The following is a 15,487-nucleotide window of genomic DNA, read 5'->3' on the forward strand; positions in this document are numbered from 1 at the left end:
GTGTTTGGCACTTGGGAAGTTGAGGAGAGAGTAGATAAATGGACACGGATTGTGTGGGAAGGTGCTGTGGGGGGGTGGGAATGGAGGAGGAGGAGGAGGAGGAGACCAAGGTGTCCTGGGGTGAATGGGCCCTGCAGATGGCTGGCAGGGGACAGAGGTGTGTATCTTCACAGGTGCTACCAGACTTGCTGAGTTTCTCAAGCAATTTCTGCTTTAGTTTGTGACACATATTGATAAAGCACGTTTGAAGGTCTCTCCATATGGGAATTGTGCCTTTAAAGGCGATATTCCCCGGATCCTGCCTTGATAGTTTCATTGTGTCCCAAAGCACTCTATTATCAGTGCAGGCTTTTGAAAGTAGTGGCTGAAGTAGGAAATGTGGGGCTACTTTGTACACGTGAAGAGACCACCCCCTCCCCCTCCCCCCTCGAAAATAAACCATGAGGTGATGAGCTAGTGATCTGTCTGCTTTTGTTTTCAGTGTAAGTTAGCAGAAGCCAATGTGTGTGCAATGATCTTCAGTCAGCACAATGTTACAGATCAGTGGTGAGAGGCCACTGGCTTGGATGGCGATAATATTGAACACTGCCTTAGGGACTGGTTAAGACCAAGTCTCTCTGATACAGGTGTGACACCACCCTTGAACGAAGCGCCCATCTGCTTGTGGGCGGGACCAGCTTTGGGAAGGACATTACTGTCCACTCCATGAGCTGAGGGATAACTGTCTGATTCCCAACAGCTCTGGTGAGATTCTGGAACTCGGTGTGGGCTGGTCACACTCTGCAACAAGCAGCCACCAGTTTTGCTGTCAGGTTTTGTGGCTCCTCCAGTGGACACCCTGGGTTCTCACAAGTGTTTTCTGCTTTTGTACCTTGAGCCGTGAATCTCATTCCCGAACAGGTATGGCTTCTGTGGGAGAATGAAAACCAGTTCATCAGGGAGTCGGGGTGGGGATCCAGGAGGAGTACGGTGGGAAACTCACCAGGACTTCAGCCTTGGTCACGGCTTTGCTCCCTCAGTGACACTGACCCTCCATAGTGGAGACAGCTGGTGATGTGGTTAACTGGGATTGGAGTCCCCTCTGACCTCTGGACTCAGCATGGGTAGAGCCAGAGCATCACACTGTCGGAGGGTCAGTGCTGAGGGAGCGCCGCACTGTCGGAGGGTCAGTGCTGAGGGAGCGCCGCACTGTCGGAGGGTCAGTGCTGAGGGAGCGCCGCACTGTCGGAGGGTCAGTGCTGAGGGAGCGCCGCACTGTCGGAGGGTCAGTGATTATTTTTCTGATCCGTCACCCAAATGGAAATCTCTGTCCACCCTGTTGAGCTGGTTTAATATCAGTCAGGCCAGAGTTTCACCTTCTGGTGAGATGAGTCCTGGCCTATTTAACTTTTCCTCTCCCGCATATCCTCACTGTTCTGGTGTAATCTCTCTCTCTCTCTCTCTGTCTCTGTGTGTGTGTGTGTGTGTCTCTCTCAAACTCTCACACACCAAACAGATACACACGCACCGAACACACACACACATACCAAACACACGCACACACACCAAACACACACACGCGCACACACCAAACACACGCACACACACCAAACACACGCACACACACCAAACACACACGCACACACACCAAACACACACACACACACACACCAAACACACACACACACACCAAACACACACACGCACACCACACGCGCACACCAAACACACACACACCAAACACACCCACACTAAACACTCACCAAACACACGCACACACCAAGCACATGCACACACCAAACACATGCCCCCCAAAAACACACACACCAAATGCGCGCGCACACCAAACGCACGCACACGCACCAAACACACACGCACCAAACAAATGCACACGTGCACCAAACACACACACTAAACACACCACACACACGCATCAAACACACACACCAAACATATACACGCACACCAAAACACACACCAAACATACGCACGCACACCAAAACACACACCAAACACACACGCGCACACACCAAATGCACACGCACCGAACGCGCACACGCACCGAACGCGCACACGCACCGAACCCGCACACGCACCGAACACACACACACACACCAAACACACACACACACACCAAACACACACACACACCACACACACACCACACAACACACACACACCAAACACGCACGCACACCAAGCACGCACACCACACACACACGCACCAAACACACATGCGCATACCAAACACACATGCGCATACCAAACACACATGCGCATACCAAACATACACACATGCGCATACCAAACACACGCGCATACCAAACATGCATACACACGCACACACACTTACACCAATCGCACACCAAATACACACCCACCAAACACGCGCGCACACCAAACACGCGCGCACACCAAACACGCGCGCACACCAAACACGCACGCGCACACCAAACACACACGCACACCAAACACACACACACACGCACACCAAACACACACACGCACACCAAACACACAACACACACACACACCAAATACACACCCACTAAACACACACGCGCATACCAAACGCGCACCAAACACGCACGCGCACCAAACACGCACACACGTCAAGCACACAAACACCAAACACCACACACACCAAACGCACACACACCAAACACACACACACACACCAAACGCACACACACACCAAACGCACACACACACCAAACGCGCACACACACACCAAACACACACACACGCACCAAACACCACACACGCACCAAACACCACACACGCACCAAACACCACACACGCACCAAACACCACACACGCACCAAACACCACACACGCACCAAACACCACACACGCACCAAACACCACACACGCACCAAACACACCACACACGCACCAAACACACCACACACGCACCAAACACACCACACACGCACCAAACACACCACACACGCACCAAACACACCACACACGCACCAAACACACCACACACGCACCAAACACACCACACACACCCCAAACGCACACCACACACCCCAAACACACTCTCTCTCCCTCACAGACACACACACACTCCCTTGAGATTCTCAGATACACACACTCCACTCAGACACATGCATGCGCTCCCTTACAGACACACACACACTCACTCAGATTCACACACCCTCCCACGAGAGTCTCAGACACACTCTTTCCGTCACAGACACACACACACGGTCACTCTCACTTGCACACAAACACACTGTTTCACACACATTCGCACTCTGTCATGCTCACACAAACAAATAGTCTGTAGCGATATTTGATCAGATCTCACTGCGGACAATTTTTTGATGTTTGGATTTACTTTCACAAATGCACAGCAGTAGATGTCTTTTATTGGAGGTAAATTTAATGTAACAATCACAACAGCAGAGCCTCTGCAAATCCTCCACATCTGTCTTTATCTTCATCACTGGAGAAGTCTTAATCCCCCTCTCCTGCTCAGTGTCTTCATCTGTGCAGCAGCTGAGGTGAGTTTGGGAGCAGCAGTCGAACCCTTACCAGTACTTAAGCAAGTAATGGTAACGGTTTAACCAACACCCCCCTTCCTTCACAGTCCAGTCCGTCCATCCTGAGTGTGAACAGCATCACAAACGGAGACCGGGAGTCGATTCGTGCGGCTGGATTGACCATGATCCATTTGAACCATTGTGAAAGGGACACTTTCTACATCAAACACTGAAGGGTGCTCCCGAAACTGCTTTCACCTCCAGCACCTGGTTGTCCGTGTTCATACCCCACTGGGGGTGCTGGCCTCGCCACACTAACAGGAATCGATTACTGCTCTGTTTCCCTTACACTATTCACCCATTCCCCCAGGATTATCGGCTGGAGAAGGGAACACCAAGGAATGACCATACAAGGGGAAGGGGGTGATTCATCCATACTCACCCACTCTGTTGCCATCTTTGATCGGCGTTGAAATTGAACCCCAGCATCTGCCTGCTTTTCAGGGTGAGGTTTCAGACTTTCACCCCCTTTCTGATATACCCCAGGCATGACCTTGGTGAAAGATAGTCTAGAATCTCCCACCGTTCAGGAGTGCTTTCTGGTGAATGGCCCTGATGGATCCTGCAATCACCTGAAACAGTCGCCTGATTTTTCTCTCGTCTCCTGATTTGTTCAGAGACCTCTGGCTCTCCTGGCTTTGGGGTAGGGTCACTACCACCACACCACAAGAGCCCCTCGACAAGATAATTTGATCAGTTCACTTCCTTTCTCTTCTCCACCTGATTGATGAGAGATTATCGTGGTGACCTGTCCTTGTCATGTCACCCTCTAGACCCTCACAACATTCTCGATGCAGCTTTGCCCTGACTTTGATTGAAGTCACATTGATGGATCCTGAACCTTTCCGTTAATTTTATCCAAGGAAGGCGGGGGGAGAAAAACAGCAAAACATGAGCTTTTCAAATCTCCTTTGAAGCTGATTGGCTGCAACTATTCTCAAGTATAGAGTTAGGACAGGAAAGAGTGCACAGTGTACCCTCTCAGACTGTCATCATGTTGGCATCACACAGACAGACAGACAGACAGACAGACACACAGACACACACACATACACACACACAGACATAGACACACACAGACACTGACACAGACAGACAGACACACACACACACAGACACAGACACACACACAGACACATACACACACAGACACACACACACAGACAGACACACACACACACATACACACACACAGACACTGACACACACAGACACTGACACAGACAGACAGACACACACACACACACAGACACTGACACACACACACAGACACACACACACAGACAGACAGACACACATACACACACACAGACACTGACACAGGCAGAGAGACAGACAGACACACACACACACACACATAGACACTGACACTGACACACACACACACACACACAGATACAAGAACAAGGTGAGATCATCAGCCCTGTCATTGCTTTGTTTCGACACAATGTACACTTTGCTTGAGGTTCACCAGAAAGGATTTGCTAACCACCCGTTGAGCGATGACTGTGTGAATTTAAAAATAGCTCCACTGACTTCAAACCCAACGAGTGCAGGCAGGAAGGAACTGTGGAGAACTGACCCAAGGGAAGGAACATATCATCGAGCCTTACAAATGGAAATCGTACAGTGAGGACTGAATTGCTTTCTGCTTCCCTTCCAATCTCCCATCTCCTGCCCACGACTCTCAGCAGCACTGCTCGACATTAGTCCTTGTCTGTGACCAGTGTTCCTGGTGGACTAATCTCTGAGGGTCCTTCATTCCCACTGCGCCTTGGGCGGGGAGCAACACCATCATTGATTTACACGGCCAGTGGATAACCCACTGGAAACACTCGTTCCCTTATCCCCTCCCCCGGCAACGAGCAGTCGATTCAGGGCAGTGTCCTGGCCAACAGCTGCACAAAGTGAGGCACATGCCCAGGGGCAGCAGGCTGGAGAGAGAGAGGAGGGAGCAGGCCTGACGCATTGGGCTGCTGGTGGCAGTAAGAGCCAGGCAGGGTGGTGAGCAGGGAGAGGTTACTGAGGTAGTTGGATTAACATCCAGTCCAGATACAAACCTTCAGCAGAAAAGAACTGTGGACGCTGGAAAGCAGAAACACAAATTGCTGGAAAATCTCAGCAGCTCTGTCAGCATCTGTGGAGAGAAAGCAGAGTTAAGGTTTCAGGTCTGGCGATCCTCCTCCTCTCCTGGTCTGTGCAGCAGCTGAGATGAGTTTGGGAGCAGCAGTAGAACCTTTACCAGTACTTAAGCAAGTAATGGTAACGGTTTAACCAACACCCCCCCCTTTCCCCGTTCAGCCATCCTTCCTGGGCACAGGCACAGCGAGAGGGAGGGGGAGGGGAAAATGAAAGGGGTTTCATGGCAAACTCCGAGCAGCAGAGACTCACAGGGGAGTGAGGGATTGGCCAGGATTGGACGGTCTGCACACTCCAACCACAGGGTCAACCGCTTGTCCATCTCTGTGACTCAACACCTCGCTTCCTTTATTGATTCATGGGATGAGGGGGTCACTGGCTGGGTCAGCATTTATTGGGCAGATGGGAGTCAACCCCCTGCTGTGGGTCGGGTGTCACATAGAGGCCAGACCAGATAAAGTTGGCAGCTTCCTCCCTCAAGGGCATGAGTGAACCAGATGAGCAATCAACAAGGAGGAGGAGGTGGGAGTGGGGAAGGGGGGGTCGGGGAAGAGGTGGAGAAGGGTGAGGGAGGGGCTGGGGAGGTAGGGATGGAAGAGTTGGGGGTGGGGAGGATGGGTGGGGGAGTTGGAGTTGGGGTGGAAGAGTTGGGTTTGGGAGGGGTTAGGGAGGTAGAGGTGGGAGAGGATGGGTGGGGGAGGTGGAGATAGGAGGGTTTGGGTGGAAGAGTTGGGTTTGGGAGGGGTTAGGGAGGTAGAGGTGGGAGAGGATGGATGGGGGAGTTGAGGGTGTCAGGTTTGATGTGGGGTTGGAGGAGTCTGGGTTGGGGAGTCAGGGTTGATGGGTGGGTTGGGGGAGTCAGGGTTGGTGCTAATCAGTCTGGAACCTGATGCTATTTAAATTCAATAAATAAAATCTTGAATGGTGACCAGACCATGGTGACCATGACAACTGTCACAAATCACTGTCAAACCTATCTCCTTTTGGGAAGGAAGTCTGTCCTTTTTACCCGGTTTGGCCTCCATGTCACTCCAGGCCCACTGTAATGGTGTTGGTGTTGAGCACCCTCTGAAATAGCCCAGCACCACGGCAAACACCAAATCCTGGTGTGACTGGAGACACCGACATCTGACGAAGGATAAACATTTTTATAGAATGAAACCTGATATTTGGGAAGCTGTCGATCTCCATGTGTTGGCCCATTAAACACAGAGCACAGAGTTAGTGACATCGTGCCTGTCTCTTGTGCTGAAAGCTAAGATCATTTCCACTTCCGTCATCGTGATTATTCCGTCTGGTGGTGGACCCGAACCCACTGCTCCTTCAGGTATGAACAAGCACTGAATAGTACATCATCTATACTGTAGTACATGAATAGTGAACTTACAGTATATGATGATATCCTGCCCAGAACCAATGGCAGCCAATTAACCTGTGTCCTCCCAAGCTGTAGGAGAGACCGAGTAGACAGTGTTAAACCACATAGTGACCCACCGTCACACATCTTCCCACCACCAACAGCCAAGACAAACATTGCAATGTACAATGCACCCGAGCTACACTCAGATACTGAGGACTGTACTCCACACCCCAACTACACTCAGATACTGAGGACTGTATTCCACACCCCAACTACACTCAGATACTGAGGACTGTATCCCACACCCCAACTACACCCAGATACTGAGGACTGTATCACATACCCCAACTACACTCGGATAGTGAGGACTGTATCCCACACCCCAACTACACTCAGATACTGAGGACCGTATTCCACACCCCAACTACACTCAGATACTGAGGACTGTATCCCACACCCCGACTACACTCAGATACTGAGGACTGTATCCCACACCCCAACTACACTCAGATACTGAGGACCATATTCCACACCCCAACTACACTCAGATACTGAGGACTGTATCCCATACCCCAACTACACTCAGATACTGAGGACTGTATCCCACACCCCAACTACACTCAGATACTGAGGACTGTATCCCATACCCCAACTACACTCAGATACTGAGGACTGTATCCCACACCCCAACTACACTCAGATACTGAGGACTGTATCCCACACCCCAACTACACTCAGATACTGAGGACCGTATTCCACACCCCAACTACACTCAGATACTGAGGACCGTATTCCACACCCCGACTACACTCAGATACTGAAGACTGTATTCCACACCCCGACTACACTCAGATACCGAGGACTGTATCCCACACGCCAACTACACTCAGATACTGAAGACTGTATTCCACACCCCAACTACACTCAGATACTAAGGACCGTATTCCACACCCCGACTACACTCAGATACTGAAGACTGTATTCCACACCCCAATTACATAGAACATAGAAAAATACAGTGCAGTACAGGCCCTTTGGCCCTTGATGTTGCGCCGATCCAAGCCCACCTAACCTACACTAGCCCCACATGCAGATATTGAGGACCATATTCCACACCCCGACTACACTCAGATACAAAGGACTGTACTCCATACCCCAACTACACTCAGATACTGAGGACTGTATCCCACACCCCGACTACACTCAGATACAAAGGACTGTACTCCATACCCCAACTACACTCAGATACTGAGGACTGTATTCCACACCCCGACTACACTCAGATACTGAGGACTGTATTCCACACCCCGACTACACTCAGACACTGAGGACTGTATCCCACACCCCGACTACACTCAGATACAAAGGACTGTACTCCATACCCCAACTACACTCAGATACTGAGGACTGTATTCCACACCCCGACTACACTCAGATACTGAGGACTGTACTCCATACCACAACTACACTCAGATACTGAGGACTGTATTCCACACCCCAACTACACTCAGACACTGAGGACTGTATTCCACACCCCGACTACACTCAGATATCGAGGACTGTATTCCACATCCCAAATACACTCAGATACTAAGGACCGTATTCCACACCCCAACTACACTCAGACACTGAGGACTGTATTCCACACCCCAACTACACTCAGATACTAAGGACCGTATTCCACACCCCAACTACACTCAGATACTGAGGACTGTATTCCACACCCCGACTACACTCAGATATCGAGGACTGTATTCCACATCCCAAATACACTCAGATACTAAGGACCGTATTCCACACCCCAACTACACTCAGACACTGAGGACTGTATTCCACACCCCAACTACACTCAGATACTAAGGACCGTATTCCACACCCCAACTACACTCAGATACTGAGGACTGTATCCCACACCCCGACTACACTCAGATACTGAGGACTGTATCCCACACCCCGACTACACTCAGATACAAAGGACTGTACTCCATACCCCAACTACATGCAGATATTGAGGACCATATTCCACACCCCGACTACACTCAGATACAAAGGACTGTACTCCATACCCCAACTACACTCGGATACAAAGGACTGTATTCCACACCCCAACTACACTCAGATACAAAGGACTGTATTCCACACCTCAACTACACTCGGATACAAAGGACTGTATTCCACACCCCAACTACACTCAGATACTGAGGACTGTATTCCACACCCCAACTACACTCAGATACAAAGGACTGTATTCCACACCCCAACTACACTCGGATACAAAGGACTGTATTCCACACCCCGACTACATGCAGATATTGAGGACCATATTCCACACCCTGACTACACTCAGATACTGAGGACCGTATTCCACACCCCAAATACACTCAGATACTGAGGACTGTACTCCATACCACAACTACACTCAGATACTGAGGACTGTATCCCACACCCCAACTACACTCAGATACTGCCGTTTCTTTTGTGAATGTATAAGAAAGCATTGGCCTGTGATTCTGATGAAAATTAAAGATAAAAAAAGAAAGAGTGAACTGATGTTTTTACTTGTTTTAAGGGGAATAATTGCAGCTATTTGAATTGGCTCTGTAAAGTATTTGCATTTCTGAACAAACCCTAAAACATGCCCAATAATGACATGGTTTCTTGTCACAGTAAAAATCAGTTTTTGTTATGCTTTTAACCAGGAATTTTCGCATTTCTGGCCACTCTCGCCCCTGGGCTGGCTGTTCCAGTTTGTCACAGCTCACTGAGTTAAAGCCTTCCTCATCTCCTCTCTCTCTCTGGTTCTTTTGCTGGTTCTGATCAATCTTTGTCCCACTGGTTAGCAATCCTGCTCCTGAAAACGGTTTCCACTTTCTTCCACCATCCAAACCCAGCATGGGTGTCACCTCTCTGCCATCAGAATAACCACGACATCCCCTCACCTGCCAGCTATGTGTCGGCTTCACTTACAATCCAGTGAGATTGTCAATCACTGTAAGGCTCTGTTTTAAGCAACAATCAGACATACTCACTTGGGTGTTTTCTGTCTTTCTGTGTGAGTCAGGCCCCACGGGTCAGGTCTCTGAGCTGTGTCTGCATCTCCTGGCCGCTCTCGGGCTGTGTTTCTGCTCTGAAGTTTGAGTTGGTTCTGTCACTTTGAAGGTTGGGGTTCAGACCGGAAAGGAGGGACACTCAGCCTCTCAATTGGCTGGTCTCTCTCTCTCTCTCTCCATCTCTCTCTCTCACACTCTCTCTCTCTCTCCATCTGCGGAAGACAATTTAACAATTTTTAGTTCAACAGCAGTTGAGTTTTTTTCTTGGAAAAGAGAACTGAAACTCCTTGAATCGAGTGAACATAGCTTTGTTTGAAAGTAAAACATTAAATATGAATTTATATATGGGAACGATAACATTCATGGGCCCTCTGTAACCTGATTAACATCATTCCACATTCAACACTTTGCATCTCATTTGCAATAGCTTGATAGAATTTTTTTTTGTATCTTTTAATTTAGCGTTTTACACAAAGATTGGGTATGATCTCAGTGTTAAACTTTAAAGAGGAACTCTGTTTGTATACATTACCACCCAAGCTCTAAGAGGGAGATGGATTTGTGTCAATGCTCAGTCTGTTCCCCCAGTCTGTGAAATAGTGTTGACATGGTGGGTCACAGTCTGACTCTGGATGCAAGTAGACAGACATTCACTTAGATAAGGAGAAAGTGAGGACTGCAGATGCTGGAGATCAGAGTCAAGATTAAAGTGGTGCTGGAAAAGCACAGCAGGTCAGGCAGCATCCGAGGGGCAGGAAAATCGACGCTTCGGGCAAAAGCTCTTCATCAGGAATGGGATGAAGCTCCGACATCAGGAATTCTCTTGGATAAGACAGTTCCACAAATCTCCTACATTTCACTGTTTTTGATTTTTTTACACTGATATCAAACCAGGGTTGGAGAACACTACTCTCATTGTTCCTGGGTGATTTATATGTTACACAGACTTCAACTGAAATGCTTGAGAAGGTTGAGGGAATAGGGCAAGGCTTGGGAGAAAAGAGTAGTCTTTTTAAAAACACACCAACACAAATAGGACCAAGTGAGCCCTTCTGAGACTACAAAGCTGTCGGGCTTTCTACCCCAATGAGATTGGCACCCCAGAGACAAAGGCAACTATCATCTCATGTCAATGCAGCCCTTGTCCTGAGGTGTGGACATCACCATTCTAGTGATGAGAACCTAAGATCATGACCAGATAACCCTGAGGGTGCTGTAACAGGGCTGGACGGAATCCAATATTGAACCAGACCTGAAAGGCACAAAGGGTTTCATCACACAAACACACACACGGTGATATATCTTCACCGTTTCAACTTGTTAATGACTTCTGTAACTTCTGGGCATGGAATGCGCTGCCCGTGGGAGTGGTAGAGTCAGATTCATTGGCGACCTTTAAGCGGCATTTGGATAGGTACATGGATGGGTGCTTAATCTAGGATAGAAGTTCGGCACAACATCGTGGGCCGAAGGGCCTGTTCTGTGCTGTATTGTTCTATGTTCTATGTTCTATGTTCTATATCTGTGCTTTCTGAGGACACAAATTGTTCAGGCTAATCGTGCAGAGCCGAACTTAAAATCACAGAGAGCTGTTCGAGACATTCCCAGCAGACACAGGAAAGGGGATTTTAGTAAACAGTACGGACTTTCATCAAACAGAGGGAATGGACAGCAATCACCAGGGATGGAGCTGCAGGGATTTCAACCCAGGGCCTTGTGAAGCTGCCACTGTGGACCTAAAGAACGCAATTGGAATATTGTTTAAATAACGAGAAACTAAGGAACAGTGAGATTTCATGATCCACGTTTACAGAGAAATAAACTGTAAGGGCTAGGCACAAAAAATGTTGGGAAAGGTGAATGGAATGTTGTTCTCAATAACGGGGACTGGGATATAAACCAGGATCTGGGATATAAACCAAGGACTGGGATATAAACCAGGATCTGGGATATAAACCAAGGACTGGGATATAAACCAGGATCTGGGATATAAGCCAGGGACTGGGATATAAACCAGGGACTGGGATATAAACCAAGGACTGGGATATAAACCAAGGACTGGGATATAAACCAGGATCTGGGATATAAACCAGGGACTGGGATATAAACCAGGATCTGGGATATAAGCCAGGGACTGGGATATAAACCAGGGACTGGGATATAAACCGGGGACTGGGATATAAACCGGGATATAAACCGGGAACTGGGATTTAAACTGGGGACTGGGATATAAACTGGGATCTGGGATGTAAACCGGGGACTGGGATATAAACTGGGGAATGGGATATAAACCGGGGAATGGGATATAAGCCGGGATCTGGGGATTTCGGGGGGGTGGGGAATTTACAGCGTCAACTCTGAATCCTGAGGAACTGTGTGAGGTTGTAGTCTCAGAGAAACAGTGGGGCTTCACCAGACTGTGAGCAAGTGATCGATTCTGAGGAGAAAATGCACCAAGTAATCTTGTATTCACTCAAATATATTCAGTGAAGGGATGATTTGGTGATGGGTTTTAAAGGAAGTGACAGGATAATTGGGGAAAGAGTTTTCTGCTGCTGTGGGGGATCAGAATAGAGAGGACATCATCTTAAACATGAGAGCTCACGGACTTAGGAGAAAGAGAGGGAATATTTCCCAAATATGGTGGCCGGAGGATCTTAATCAATCCCAGAGGGGGAGGATCAGGCCTTGGCTTAACGTTAATGTTTTGTCTAAAAGCCTGGTGTCTCTGACAGTGTCACACTGCCTCAGCATCAGACTCAGGGCTCACTCAGAGTGACTGATAGACCACGCTGGGCTCATCCTCCACAGGGCAAAGGTACAGCTTAGAAAACACAGAAATCATGAAAGACACAAGAGAAAGTAGGGACTGATGTTTTGTGAGGAGATTATTGCACAGATCCTACCTCAGTGCTGACAGGAAAGTCACCCTCTTCAATCAATGTGTTGTTTCTGTGTTCAGCTTCTCCTGTTAAAGACATCACACCATCAAGAGCATGTTCCTCCACCCTCCTTGACGTCTTTCTCTTGCTTTCTCTCTCTTTCTCTCACTGACCCTGTCTCTTTTCCTCCCTCTGCTCGTGTGCTCTCTCTTGCTTGCTCTACCTCTCTTGCTCTCTCTGTCTCTCTCTCTTGCTGACTCTCTCTCTCTCTCTCTCTCTCTCGCTCCCTCTTGCACTGGCTTTATTTACATACCCTTTGCCCTCAGAAGAAGTTTCCCTGCTGAGCCAGCTGATTGGCCTCTTGGCTGGCTGGTTGACTGAGATAAGGAGCACTGGGAGGGAGGGTGACGGTGGATGTTGCTGTGGTTTGGGTGGTGGGTCATACTTCACTGCCACCCACCCTGGGGTGAGCTCGCGATAACGAGAGACTCTCTCTATCTGTCTTCACCACCCTGTGCTCACTAACACTGAGACACAGCTTCCAGGAACTCACCATGTAGCAGGGGAACCTTCCATTGGGATCACTGACTGTGTATGGCTTACTTTGTGTGTTACTGTGACAATATTGCTGAGTCAGGTATAGACGGATCTGGGATTGGGTTGAGGTATTGCTTGTATGAGGCTGTCTCCTGAAGGAAGGGACTGACAGTTTGACCCTCCACATAATCCCCTGCTCTAATGTCCTTTCACTTCACATTTCCTTCCCATTAGACCGAGCGCATGTCACCAGAAAGACCAGGATTCTCTCCCCATCCATCATCTCCTTGACACTGGGTGGTGCGGGTTCTGGTGGTGCATTGCTAATGTCCCTATCTCTGAGCCAGGAGGCCTGGGTTTGATTCCCACCTGCTCCATAGGTGTGTAATAACATCTCTCAACAGGATGATTGAAATACCGACCCTGGGTGGTGAGAGAGGAGTCAGCCATGTTGGATTGGGACTGGAGTCACAAGTGTACCCAGACTGGGATATGGTCCTCCTCAAACTGAACCAATCAGAGCAGGAGAAGCCGACCTGGCTAACATTCAACTTGATCCTGGTTCCCTGTCCCAGTTTATCTCCTGCTCTTTCCCCATTTCCCCTGAATCCCTAATAAAAATTTATTGATCTCAACGTACAACATTTCCAACAATGAGCAAAGTTCTCGGGTGAAGAACTCTAAAGGTTCACAGCCTCTTCGTGAAGGAAGTTCTCCCGATCCCGAGCCGAAATGATGCTCCTGTTGTGCTGAGAGGGTGTATGCTCCCAGAGTTTTAGTCACCACAGTATCTCACTGTCTACCCTGACAAATCCCTTCAACATCTCGTCCCTTTCAGTGTGATTATCATCAAAACTCCAGAAATTGTTGACCTCATTTACTGAGTCTCTCACCCAGGGATCAAATTAATGAAACCTTTGGTGTTGCCCCTCCATAACAAGAATATCTTTTATTAAATACACAACCAAGCTTTCCAGATGCAGACCCCCAATCTGTGTAAAGTTGCAGCAAAATATTCTTTACTCCTATACTCCAATTCCCTTGCATTAATGAACAACATCCCTTTGCCTTTCCAACATGTGAACCTTGCATTTCAAGTATGAATTCACCCAAATCCCTTTGCACACCAACGTTCACAAGTTTGACACCCTTGTGAATGTATATCCTGTTTTTCTGTTCCTACAGACAATGTGAATAATCTCATGTGTGGGTGCCATGACAGTGCAAGCTCCTCACAGCTCTGTGCTCTGTGCCATCAGCAAATCTCCGTACAATACACTCGGCTTCGGAATGAGAATTGTCAAAGACTGAGACGCCCCAACATCTGAACCTGACAGCTCCCCAAGGGTCACAGATAGCTAGCTCAGGAATTCATCATTCTGTTTACCAATCCCCTGCTCACAGGATCCTTCACGTGTTTGGATATCGAAACACCTATTGGTTACATTCTCAAAAACCTGATGGCTCTTTTGTAAATCCGACATTGACAGTGTGTAATGAGACAATGACATCTTGGGTTCACGCTGCCTGTTTGATGTCAATGTGTGACTGATCCCTAATGTCAGACACACTGCCTCAGCTTCCTGGTTCACTCCCTCCCTCCCTGTTTCCAGGAGCTGTGCTACACTTAAATCTACTCTTCCACAATTTGGGAACATTGGGAAATCAGAGCCTGTGCATTTGCTATCTCCTCATTTCGAATCCCAAATGTGAGTTGGAATCATCCAGAACAGAAAAGGCCCTTTTGCCCATTGAGTCTGATTGTCCAGGACAGTCAGTTCTCATCTAACCCAATAGGTTCATTCTCATGCGATCTTGCGTTATAAGAAAATCGCACAATAGCCACACCATTTAATTAATATGTTCTAGCCAATGCAGGTGAGGAAAGTTCACATTCTGCAAATAATGGGTTTAAATTGCTCAATCGTGTTATCGCCATTTCATGTGTTAGAGCAGAAACAGCTGTATGTTTATTTCTGCAGATTGGAA

The 15,487-nt window shown here is 48.4% G+C and overlaps 1 long non-coding RNA gene across 2 annotated transcripts; it reads right to left on the minus strand.

The window, feature by feature from the left end:
* Positions 1-3,338: 3,338 nt before the first annotated feature.
* On the minus strand, positions 3,339-13,209 carry LOC140491620 (uncharacterized). 2 transcript variants are annotated; one of them, XR_011963345.1, is made up of 3 exons: positions 12,986-13,209; positions 10,059-10,291; positions 3,339-7,116 (listed from the first exon to the last, which is right to left on the minus strand). It is a non-coding gene; the product is annotated as an uncharacterized lncRNA (long non-coding RNA). The 2 variants fall into 2 exon arrangements; XR_011963344.1 differs by having other exon boundaries at positions 3,339-10,291.
* Positions 13,210-15,487: the final 2,278 nt, after the last annotated feature.

Source organism: Chiloscyllium punctatum, chromosome 19, assembly GCF_047496795.1.
Source record: "Chiloscyllium punctatum isolate Juve2018m chromosome 19, sChiPun1.3, whole genome shotgun sequence".
Taxonomy (NCBI): domain Eukaryota; kingdom Metazoa; phylum Chordata; class Chondrichthyes; order Orectolobiformes; family Hemiscylliidae; genus Chiloscyllium; species Chiloscyllium punctatum.